Genomic DNA, 13292 nt, shown 5'->3' with positions numbered 1-13292 from the left:
AGCATAGATTTTTTTTTCTTTTTTTTTTTTTTCCCTAACCATTACAGTTTTGACGAAGGAAATTGAACCAACACAAAAGGCAAAAATAAGAAATGGCCAACACGTAAGTCGATTATTATTATTATTATTATTAAATATATTGAGATTCACGCTATCCTTTAACTGTTGACTTCAGGTGCAAGCTCATGGCATTCTCTGACTACCTTATCACACAACAAGCGTATCACCCTTGCAATTCTATAACGGGGGTATAAATATATTCGCGGCTCTCTCTCTATTTAGAGATAGGAAAGTGTCAGAATGCTGCTTAAGTTTGCCTCTACATTTGCACTATTCATGTATTTTATTTAATAATTAAGAAAATAACTTTTAGTGTGTTGAAGTATTTTTTTTAAAAATATTTAAATATGTTAAAAAAATATGAAAAGAAAAAGAAGAAAAAAATAAAAATAAACCAAATTTGTGCTAGGCAGTGCCTGCTGGGCGACAACCTAGCACCACTCTTTAGAGATAACCTCTTATTTTCTTCTATTTCGCCTCCCCTTGAGGTAAACCCAATGCAAGTCTTTCTATTTTGACTTGTTTTCCCATCACAATCGAATGAGAATCGTTAAGAAGCTCGTGGGATTGACGTGAGGGGATATTGATGTCTATATTTCTGGAAGCGAACTCCGGGCGAATCTGACACGCATGGATATGAGTTCGAATAAAAGACAATTCTAAATTTGCTTTATTTACAAATAATGAAGTTATAAGTAATGCAACTATGAATCTCATAAAGAGTTTGATCCTAGTTCGGGATGAATGTTGATAGTACTCCAGTCATAATTTTTTTTTTACAAAAATAAATCTATAAATTGACTTAACTTAATAGACTTTATAATAAAAATAGTTTTACAATCTAATGCATTACATCAAATCAAATCAGTTTATGAATTTATTTTTATAGAAATTTTTTAAAGTTAAAACATTTCTAAAATGGTAAAAAGTTTCTTTTGATATTTTTTTCACACTCTATTCTCTTCTCCTCCCTCCAACTCTCTAGAAGTGGTTATTCAGAGAGTTCTTTTTTCTTACCTCTCTCTGTCATCCTCTACCTTCTTCCACATCTCTTAGGAGATATTTGGAGAATGAAATGAGATGAGAAATTTGTTAATAGTAGTGAAATTTGTGTTTTGAAAAATTAGAAAGAAAAAATTGATTAAAAATATTATGAAATTAAATTATTGTTCAAATATAATATTTTAATATTATATTTATTTTAATATTTAAAAAAGTTGAATTGTTGGTGTGATTAATAAATCTACTGCATCTTTGAATCAATTTATGAAACCTTCGGGTTAATGATCCGACTGACCTGTATGTTTGCTACATAATTACCTCCAAATAGTAATGAAATGACTAAAACACCCCTTACGTATTATGATAAGAAAAAGTCTAATTGTAAGCGATTCTGCGCACTAATACGTACACTTATTTAATGTGATTGGTCAAAAAATAAATTTTATTGAAAACAGTACTAATTTAAATTTAGAATATGAAAACAACAATATTAATATGCAGATTAGTACGTAAATTTGTTTGTACATAACAAAACTCTTATAATAATCGAGAGAATTCCAAAGTATTTACATGTGTAGAAAAGAGAAAACTATCCAATCATAAATAAAATTAGCAACATCCCGCATCTCGAGGTTCTACCAACGTATTATGATATATAGTCGTTTGGATGATCAATTCAACTCAATTCATCATTATAATTTTTTTAAATTTTAACATAAAATATAATAAATAATTCAATTTTTTCAAATTTCAAAATAATAATAATATTAAAAAATAATATTCTAATAATATTTTATCATCTCAACTCAACTCACTTCAACATCTAAATGTAACAAGTATGCTCTATTTCTTTTTTTTTTATTCTTATTAAAAATTCGTTGGTTTATCAAATTTGTAAGATTGTTAATATATTTTAAAATTATGTTAATTTGTGAGTTTATTTTTATAGAAATTTTTTATGATAATTGTTATACTTATCTTGAGGATATGTGAAAAAGAATATCACTAACAACACATATGAAGAAATATTTTTTAAAAACTGAAAAAGCAAATGATGATAAGAAGGTGATTCATCGTGAAGTAGATTCATCACACAACGTGTCTATGGTTATGCATATACAGTAATAAATATAAAGCAAGCATGCACAGTACAATTCCAAGGAACTTGAACATGATTGACATATTTGTTTTGTTCAAGTATAGTTATCAATCTCATTTATTACCCAAACCTAGATGACTCAACTGGACCCAAACCCAACTTCCAACTACCAACATTCGTCGTACTCGAATTGTCCCTCTTCAATTATCCGTTATTTCTACAAATAATGCTATATGTAAATTTAAAGCATGTAGACGATACTACAACAGAAGTAGTTTTTTTGGATGAAAATTTTCGTTTCAAAAATTCGTGATTTTATCTCAAAATATTTCTTAAGACAAAAAAAAGAAAAAAAAAAAGAAAAAAAAATGGTTCAAAGGTTGTTTCAATAACAATGTCCCAAAAGATGTTTTAGAACGAAATATCAATTTTGTCTCAAAAAAATCTTTTGGGACGAACTCGAGCAAAACAGCTCGATTGTGTTTGAGCAGTTTTTTTTTTTTTTTTTGTGATGATTGAATTTCTTCCCAGAATCACGTTTGAACAGTACAAACTTGATGTTCGAATGCCAAATATGTTTGAACGCGTTTATCGTGAGTGGTCGATCGATACCAGTCCATTCGACCAAATAGATATGGGGAAATGTTTGAACAACAATTTTATGGTTGAACAATATGCTTGAACTAATTGAGTAAGACGTTCAATCAGACCATGATAGGATCGAACGATTTCTTATGAGATGAAATTCGAACGTTTTTTTCACGTTCAATGATTTCGTTCGAACGGTTTCATGTTTTGTTCGAACATTTATTTCTGATTACATTCGAATGTTTTGTATCAATGTTCAAATGGTTTCACTTATCTTGTTCAAACAATTTTTGGTCATTTGAAGGGTAACTATTTTATTTTATCCAATAATGAAAAATCAAATAAACATATATAATATTTTAAAAAAAATACATTATAATTTGTTCAATACCCATAAAGTGCAAACTAAATAAATAAAACAGTAATATTAGCATTTTTCATACAAAAATAGATCCTAAAATCTATATCTATAATGTAAATCAATTGCTTAAAGGCCTGAACTGTTATATAAGCATATGCATTTGGAGTCACACATCTCTCCTGAACTCTGCTTCTTGTTGTTCTTGTTGTTTCATGTGCATCTCTATGTCTACTTGTTTCATCAATTGAGCCTCTAAACTCATATTGTCTTATAGTCAATTTTTCGATCTTGCAATTCGTTTTCTCTAATGCTTTAAAGGTGTTAAAGGCAAATCCGAACAATTAGGAAGAGCTAGAAGGCTTTACATAAAGACCCAAACCACTCAAATATCCTGAACGTTGACCTAGAACTTGTTTAAAAATTTCAACATCACTTGTTGAAGAATTTTGATCTGACGCAGATTCAGCACGTAGGAAAACAATTTTATCTTACATACAAGAGAAATAATTAATATCGTCACAAATATTCATATATGTTTTTTAAGTATTAGGTTAGGTTTTGATTGAGAAACACTCTGAACCCATCTTATCTCATCTCATCTCATCATTACAATTTTAACAAATTTTTACATAAATTACAGTAAACAATTTAACTTTTTCAAATCACAAAACAATATTAATATTAAAAAATAATATTTTAAAATATTTTATTTAATTTTTAACTTTCATCTCAACACACTATCCAAACCTAACCTAAGTGTTTTTTAATATTTTTGTATACTATTTTTATTTTAAGTATTAAGTATTTTTTAATATTTTTTATGCTATTCTTATGTTAAGTATTGAGTATTTTTTAATACTTTTTTTATATTATCCTTATGTTAAGTATTAAGTATTTTTTCATATTTTTTTATACTATCCTTATATTAAGTATTAATTATTTTTAAGTACTTTTTGATACTATTCCTATGTTAAGTATTAAGTATTTTTTAAGTATTTTTTATATTATTCTTATGTTAAGTATTAATTATTTTTTAATTATACTATCCTTATGTATTCTATGATTTTCTTGTAAATACATTCTTGTAAATATGTATTTTTTATAAGTATATTTGCTATGTATAATCTGTATTAATACAAGCTAACATTCGAACGTATATAACTTATGTTCAAACGCAATAGTATCGTTCGAATGGTAACATATATTGTTCAGATTCAACCCAAATTCTAGACGCAAACCTAGAACAACATCAAGAAATACAATCCTGAGACACAACCTCACAAATCATGCACAATAAAGACAAACACACAAATACATAAATTATGATGAGTAAACTATAAATTATAAAGCACAAATTATACCTTCAATGCAATTTCAAACAACTCAATCCACAATAAAAACCCTATACAACATGTAAACAAACAATAAAATCAGTATTAATAAACTTTATATGCAATGAAAAAGATGAGTTAACTGTGCATAAATATCTAACAAAGAACATATATACCTTCAAAAAATTCGAGTGCAACCCTCTTTCCAATGTGAGTTCAATCTAACTCATTCTATTTCTATCTCTATATCACACTTTGTCTCTCTCTAATTGAAATGGGAAAAGAATGAATGAGGGTGGGGAGAAAATTGAAGGAGTGTGGGGAGAAGAATGAGGGAGTGCAGTGCTGGGTTGAAAGAGAATAAGGGATGAAAGAGTATTATAAGGCATTGACGGGTGTTGTGGGAGTATTTAAGTGATGACAGAATTTGGAAAATTATTATGGCAAAAAATGTCGTTGTAATAAGTTCCCTAGCACGAAATGCCGTTGTTCCATTTAAAACTTCTTTTATTAAGGCGAAAAAAGATGACACCTCCTACACGCCCTCTTAAGTTGTTAACCGTTCAAATGCAAATATTACACATTCGAACGTGAAAACAAATTCAACATGCAAGTTTTACCTCTTGATAAATTTTCGTGCCAGCGTTCGAACAGTAATAAAGTACCATTCAAACATAATTTTGCTGCTCAAGAATTGGAGAGGAGATATTCCTGCCACTATTTCAAGAGGCGCCAAAAATCCTAGAAATTGTTCAAACGTTCTTTTTCATGGCTAAAAACATTCAATCACTAATATAGCATTCGAACGCTAGGCCATACTACTGTTCGAACATATCTTACTAAATGTTTTATTATAGTATAATATCTATACTATGCGTTATAATTTATTACTATATATAGTTATATATACTGTGATTTATAAATATATAAATATAGTGATCATATAGTAATGAATGTAATATATAGTATAGTAATAGTATTAGTAATAGTATATATAGTAATATATGGTATAGTATAACTTAGTAATATATAGTATAGTAATAGTATGTAGTGTATATATATATATATATATAGTATAATTTAGTGGGGACAAAACTTTTGAACCGTTATTTTATTAAGAATGAAATTTCCCGTCCCTACATATACCATTCGAATTTGTTCGAACAACAAACACCTTCCATCGTTTTTTATAACCAAAATTTGAATTTCGTTCCTACATCTCATTTTTTGGGACAACGTCACAAACAAAAATCGTGCCAAAAATGAATTTCAGTTGTAGTGCGATCTACAAATTCCTTTTAAAAAATTGTGAACTATCATTAAAAAACGAATATATTTTTTTTTTAGTGAGTCTTAATTTTTTGAAAAAAGCTTACATTTTCTTAGTTACTAGATGTTGCAGAAATTTCACAATTAAGCTTTATTTGTGGGTTGTGTGATGGGAGAAAATCTGCTACATTAGGCCTGGGGTTGCAGGAAGAATACATTGCGGGGCGTTGGGCCGAAAGTAAGGCCCAGCCCTGTCGCCTAAGTCTGGGCAAGAAAGGTAAATGCCCAGACTAGAGTATGGATAGGGAACTCGGGTTGGGCTTTGGTAACGGGACAGAAGATTTGGGTGAAGGCTGGGAAAAGAGGGGAGGGGGACGTGACGTATATCACCAGTTAGAAGGGACGCAGGACAGGAAACACGTTGCATTTAATGCGGCCCAGAATAGAAGCCACGTCGCATTTAATGCGGTCCAGAATAGAGGCCATGCCGCATTCAATGCGCCCCAAAGCATAGAGTGTGTTGCATTCAATGCGGCCCAAGACCTGAGTAGTGCAAGGCCTGAGGCCATCGTTGCTCGGCAAGATGATGACATGAAAGCTGCTCGGTGAATCAATTGCACGGAGCGTCTTATCCCATGCTGTGCAACACCCCACTACGGAGAAATCCTAGTCGGTAACTATAAATAAGGGTCAACCAAGTAGCAAATGAGGTAATGAGAAAAGAGTAAAACTAGTACGCCGCTCCATTGTGATCGTTTCATTTGACCGCTGGTCAATTTTTAATTTTTTTTTACTTAGTGATTAATGAAGTGATTTTAAGTGTATTGATGTATTTTTTTTTTAAATATTTAAATGTATTTAAAAAATGTAAAAAGAAAAAGAAAAAAGAAAAACCACTGGGCGGTACGCCCAGCGGTAAGAGTAGGGCGGCATAGTAGCCCCACTCATAAGAAAAATCTACCATCCTTCATACACATTATTGTTTTGCTTCCGTTTAATATCTTCTTCAATATACTGACTTAAGCATCGAAGGATCAACGGACCCCGAGGTCCCCCCCCCATTGTAACTGTGCAGGCTAGCGCTTGAATACCGGGGGTGTGAAATTGCCCAGGCCAGCAAAACACTATGTTAACAGTGGCGCCGTCTGTGAGATCCTTGTTGTCCCATAACTAGCATGTCTTTCGTATGCCGGCAACAACCCGCTCCCAACATTCACAGCGTGAAAGGATGCAGTTCGAAGTAGTCGAAGCAAGGTTTAACCAGCAAAACGAGGCAATACAGAAGCTCATGGTAGATATGGAGACTCTCCAGCGGAAGAACATTGCGTTACAGAGGAATGTCGAAGAAACCAAAGCGGATCAACAAAGCCATCATTTTGGGGACCACCCCCAACCTAACGCAGTCACCACAGAGGAAGAATGACGTAAAATCAACCTGCAAATCCAGATGGAAGTAGCAAAGCAGATGGGTCAACCCACCACGGTGGATTAGCTGCTCACCAACGCTGAACTACCGTACAACACCAGGATTCTAGCGGTACCAATACCTCCAAGGTTTAAAGTCCCTCAGATGGAAGCGTACGACGAGACAAAGGACCCGTTGGAGCATTTGGAGACCTTCAAAGCCCACATTACTCTCCACGGATTCCCAACTGAGAAAAAAAAACAAACGAACGGAAAACAGAGAAGGGAAAACAAGTACCTGAGCGACCTCCGCCGAAGGGAAAGTTTGTTTTGGGGTCGTCGAGGGGCCTATGGCAAGTGGAGTCGATACTGGTATAGGCACCGCGATCTCAGAAGGAATGGGATTTGTAATCCCCAGGGAGCGTGGCTCCACGGCCTCCGACCCATGGTCGTCCCCTTCGAGGCGCGGCTCCGTAGCCTTTGGGAAACCTGGCCCCGCCCCGGATGGAACTTTCGCCTCCAAAGGTAGGACTGTAGGAATGGGGTTCGCGGAGCCACTAGAATGAGCCGAGCTAGCGGGCTCCGGAGCTGGGATGGGAGAATGAGGAAAGCACCCTTCAAAAGATGCTTTGTACTCAACAAGCATCTCCTCAAAGAAGGTTGGCTGCTTGTGCAGAAGGTCTTCTTCTTCGAGAAGAGCCTCCTCGAAAGAGGAAAAGATGCCCGGTACTTGCACAAACCCCCAAGGCTCTGGGCTTTCAAAAGCCGAAGCAAAAAGAGTGGCAACAGTAGCTTCAACATCTCCTTCCCCCGCAGGGCCTGTTCGGGAAGGATAAATGCTATCACTCATGACTCAAACAGTTATTAAAAAAAAAAAAAAACTTGAAGATTCGCATTGATTTACCTCCTGAAGGACCGACATCTTCAATGGATCGGCGGGATCTCTCCGCGGCATGAAGAGAGCTATCCTTGGGAACGGCTTGGTGGGAGCCATCTCTAGGAGAGATTCTGACCAAGTCGTCCCTGGGAGCAGCCCAACCAGACTCGCCTTCGGGTACCACTCGCTAAGAGCCTCTCCCCCCTCGCCGAGCAGTGTCGGGTTTAGAGATGCGTGGCAAGGCGGTTAGGACTTCCTCAGCGGGGATGGACCGAGGGGGAGTAGGCACATTCTTCTCCGTGCGCGGACGCTTGGGGTGGTCCTGGTAGGCCCCATGTTTTGTGGCTCATTGCCAAGCCTCTAGCCATGTCAGCCACATGCTTGCCAGTCGTGCCAACCATGCCCATAGCCCATGCCATGGGCCAGTCTAGGCCACCAAGGGCCAAAACATGTCATGGGCCACTTTTGCCATGCAAGGCCTTATCATTTTAATTATTTTAATTTAATTTATTTAATAATATTCCAATGGACTTGCTAGGGGTTTCTAATTTGTAATCTCTATAAATAGGACCCTTAGCACCATGGTTGAAAACTTTTGATCATTTGACATTTTTTCCCAGTGTGGACGGTTTAGGTTTGTTCATGTGAACATTTCGGTGCTTTTGCACTTGGGTTACTTGGGTGACATTCGTGAACCCCAAGGAGAGGATCATCACCTTGCAATTCTTTGAATAAGTGTTGTTCCATCTATCTATCTTTTGATTATTGTTTCATCATCACCTTGAAATCTGTGGATACGTGTGATTCCATTTTTATTCAATATATGTGGTTTATTCAACTCTTGTGAAATCTGTGAATCAATTGTTGAATTATTATCATTTGGTTCATTCAAGTTCTTAAGTATTATTGATTTTGTTCTTGGGTGTTCTTCATTGAGTTCTTGGTGCTCTTTTCATTGTTGCTCTTCCAATCCATCCAAACCTAATTTTCGACCAACCCATGTGTTTGTCAATTTTCCATAAATCATTTGCTCCATACACATTGCCCTAGCCTTAACCCACTTCACTTCCCGTATTAGTGTTCCAATAATTTAGGATCCCTAATTGCCCTCATCTTTCCATTCCCTTACTTACCATATTCGGCCATCATAAACCTTCTCCCTATCAAACCCTAGCTGCCCACCTCAAGGCTTATAAGGAAACTCATTCCTTTTAGGAGTCTTGATTTCTTTACTTTCAAATTCAAATTCCAATTTAAATCCCTAAACTCAAGGAACCACTCTTGCCAAATTCAAATTCAAATTCAAATTCCTAAACTTAAGGAACAATCATAGACTTATTCAAACTCTATCTCATCTCCATAATCCAATCCCTTAAATCTCTCAACTTCTTCCAATCCATCTAGTCAACCAAGATCATCTTCCAAAACCGAACCACCCTAACATTAAGGGTGAACCAAACCCAAACTCCGCCAACCTTAGTCTCATTCATCCACATCATCCTCACACCCTAGCAACTCATCCTAGACTCCAACTCTAGTCCATCTCTTCCAATCTCGAAATCCTCCTTAGCCACCACACAAAACCTTAGCTACACTACTCTATTCAAACCCTAATCATCATCCAAAAGACCCTAGCATCAAGGGCAACCCTCAAGCCGTCCACATTACATCAAACACTCATAATTATCATTTAGAACACCCATTCCATCATCATCATCATCATTCCATCACTCAAATACTAAACTTTCATCAACCTAAGAACCCTTCATTGCTATTATTGTTCAAAGACCAAGCAAGAGGGTAAGGTCACTCGATCATAATCCTCACCAAGGCGAGTTTGTGGACTTAGTGTTTAGGTACAAGACCGGGGTCCCTAACAGATCCCCTTCGGGAGGGGAAGTGGCGAGATGTTTTTCCCTGGTCGCAGAAGGTGGACCCGACTAGAAATCCCGACCCAATACATGGTTACGGGGTGGGAGAACGAGGTAACAACGAATGAAGTCGTCGTTCAATAACATGTCGGTCTCGGATAGGTCGGGATGGGCCAGTACCCAGGATACTACAGAAGCAACTCGGAATTCCTCCTTCTCCAATAACGTGATTGCAAGAGATTTGGTGGTCGGGGCTTTGCCCCAAACAGATCCAACTGGGAACTCACCATAGTCCCTCTCCCCCTTGGGACATTCCCAACCGGTGCCCCTTACGAAGAAGAATCACCAGTGCCATTCCTTTATTGAAGAATAGCGGCTAGCGCCTCTCCAAGGTGGCAAAGCGCCTTTCGACGGTATAAGACTAGAAGCTACAGCAGTTCCCGTCAAGCCAATTGATTCAGTAAACACATAGAAACTCACAGGCAGTTAGGTCAGGGTAGTCTTCCGAACCGCTCAGAACAACTCGAAAGGTTATGCAACTGACCAGGAGAAAGCACCAGGCGTTGGGGTTGAGTTGCGCAAGGGCAAACTTCACAAAGTCCAGGATGTCGCGTACTGGGCGGCAGAACAGAAAATGTAGCCCAATGGAAAACATATGGCAGTAAAGCGCCATGGCCGTTGCCAGGCCTTGTCCGTCCACCACAGTGATGCGGGACGAAGGGACTTCAACCGAGGTCCCGTCGGGAAGAGGAAACTCCCTACAGAAAGTGCAGAGTTTTGTTTTGGTCATGGTCGACGTCCATCGATGCCCTGCAAAATAGTTGAAGCGAGCTTCGTTGGCACTCTGCTTAGTCATGACGAAGAGTGAATAGGAGAAACCAGAAGGATCATCGGGAATTCAAGATGGTGGGAAGAGCAAGATGAAGGCAGTAGAGTAGAAGAAAAAGGAAGAAACGAAACGTGAGTATAAATGAGGACAGCGTGATAAAACGGTCCCCTAATTAAAGCGACGGCGTGGGATTCGAAGAGGCGCCTCGATAGTAGAAAGATGGCACGACGTTACCCATTACATGCACACGAAGAACAAACCGGCGCCGAGTTATTGAATCGGCACTTACAATTACCAAAAAAAAACAGAAAAAGAAGAAGAATAAGAAGAAGAAAGAAACAGTTTTTGAATTTCCAGCCCACAAGTGTGCTAAAAATTCGCGGGGTACTGTGATGGGAGAAAATCTGCTACATTAGGCCCAGGGTTGCAAGAAGAATATATTGTGGGGAGTTGGTAACTATAGATAAGGGTCAACCAAGCAGCAAATGAGGTAATGAGAAAAATCTATCATCCTTCATACGCATTATTATTTTGCTTCCGTTTATTATCTTCTTTAATATACTGACTTAAGTATCAGAAGATCAATAGACCCCGAGGTCCCCCCATTGTAACTATGCAGGCTAGCGCTTGGATATCGGGAGTGTGAAGTTGCTCAGACCCGTGAAATACGACGTTAACAAGTTGCATCTCAAAACATACAACTAGTATTCTTTTATGTAACCTTTTCCTTGATAATGAAAACACAATGGGAGGGAGTCAAGAAAGTTAGAAATTAGAGGATCGGGACCATTGTTGTAGTCCCCGTTTGTCCTCATTTCACTTTTTTTTTTCTTGTACTTTTTGTTGTTATTGGCGGCACCTTTCATTATTTTGGGTTGTTGTCGAGCTAGCTCCTCGCTCATCCTTCCTTTGTACGTACGTGTGTCCTGCTTAATATTTATTGCTCTATTTCCCTAAGAAACCAAACAAAAGAAATCGTTTGTAGGAATGTCTTGTCATCAGCAAAAATAATAGCAAGAGTTGGAAAAAAAAAAAAAAAAAAAAAAAAAGTTGAATCTTGTGAGATGTAATGCATGCAGGCCAAGCGTACCGCTAGCTAGCTAGGCAAGATTGTTGTGTCTAAATTAGAAAACAATAATTTACTTTTAGTTTTAGCACCATGCCAGCTTGTAATTAAACATGACTTCATTACACAACAAATATGAATGCAGTACTACTGGAAAACAATGAACGTAACTGCATGGAAAGTGCAAATGAGCTAGCGATGAATAAGCATCGATCCGTGATGTGGAAAAACAAACACCTCAGCCAAAAAAGAAGCTGCGCACAGACACGAATGATTTGATTAGATGCATCAAAATGGTGGATTCTCTACTATCGTGTGGGAACATGATCGGATATTTGTAAATTAGTAAGGCTACATACACATATATATATATAACAATCGTAGAGTATGTAAATACTGTCTAATCGTTTTGAAAAAGAGTGAAATTCACTATTAAAACATTATTATTATTTTCATGTGAGTCCAATATTTATTCACTTTTTTCAAAATGATTGCGCTGCATTTGTGTACTCACAACTGTAACTATCATTTCTCTTTGTAAATATTATAAATACGTAATTCATGTAATTGCGCGTGTTTACACTATACTAAAAAGGCCTATTTATAGTTGAATAGGGCTTATTTTCAAATATGTTACTACAAAAAAAAACGAGTATTTGTGACATTTTTTTTACGAAAGAGATTATTTACGATAAAAACAGACTAATTTTAACTGAAAATAATTATTTTGTTAGAAATAACTTATTACAAATAAGTAATTTTCTGATAGGTAGTACGTACAATGATGACATAATTACAAATACAGTCAGAAATTACATATATTTTCAAATCACACAGCTATTTTTTTTTTAGTCAAACTTCATTGTGTAATTGACTCTATATATATACTATTATCTGTCATATTCCTTATTGAGAATTTACACATCTATAACCTATATAATTTTTGAAGCAGTAGCTAGCTAGCTGTGCTCGAGCCTAGCGGCCACAACATCATGAATATCCATTTCTATCTTAAATGATCAAAGATTTGGTCACTTAAGTTTAAAGAAGGTTGAAAGATCATGTCAATAAATATTAAGTAATTTGGAATCTTAAAGGTTTGTGACCCCTTCCTCATCTTCCATGGAATTTTAAGGGAAACAAACTTGATTCGGCAATATTTGCTAAAACACTTTCATTTGTATGAATTCCTCCAAGTCTTGATGTCCGGTCTATTACAAATTAAAGCTTGTCTTTATGAGAATTCATCATGATACGCACGTACAGTTTACCAAGGATTTGACAAGACAGCCATTTCGTGACACAAGTTTTGCCTAGAAATGGATCACGAGGGTGGGTCTAGCTATATGCAGCTAGCATGGATGCATGTATGCATGCATGTTGAGTTTGTATGCATACTTTTCGCTAGAAGAAAACTGAATTTGCACCACATGAATAAAAAATCTAGCTTGCAAATTCATGCACTCACGGCTATAGGCCATGTCTCTGCCATTCAAAGTTCAAACTCTACGATATGACCATGCATGTATATTCCA

Source organism: Juglans microcarpa x Juglans regia, chromosome 7D, assembly GCF_004785595.1.
Source record: "Juglans microcarpa x Juglans regia isolate MS1-56 chromosome 7D, Jm3101_v1.0, whole genome shotgun sequence".
Classification (NCBI taxonomy): Eukaryota; Viridiplantae; Streptophyta; class Magnoliopsida; order Fagales; family Juglandaceae; genus Juglans; species Juglans microcarpa x Juglans regia.
Note: the sequence above shows the minus strand (reverse complement) of the source record.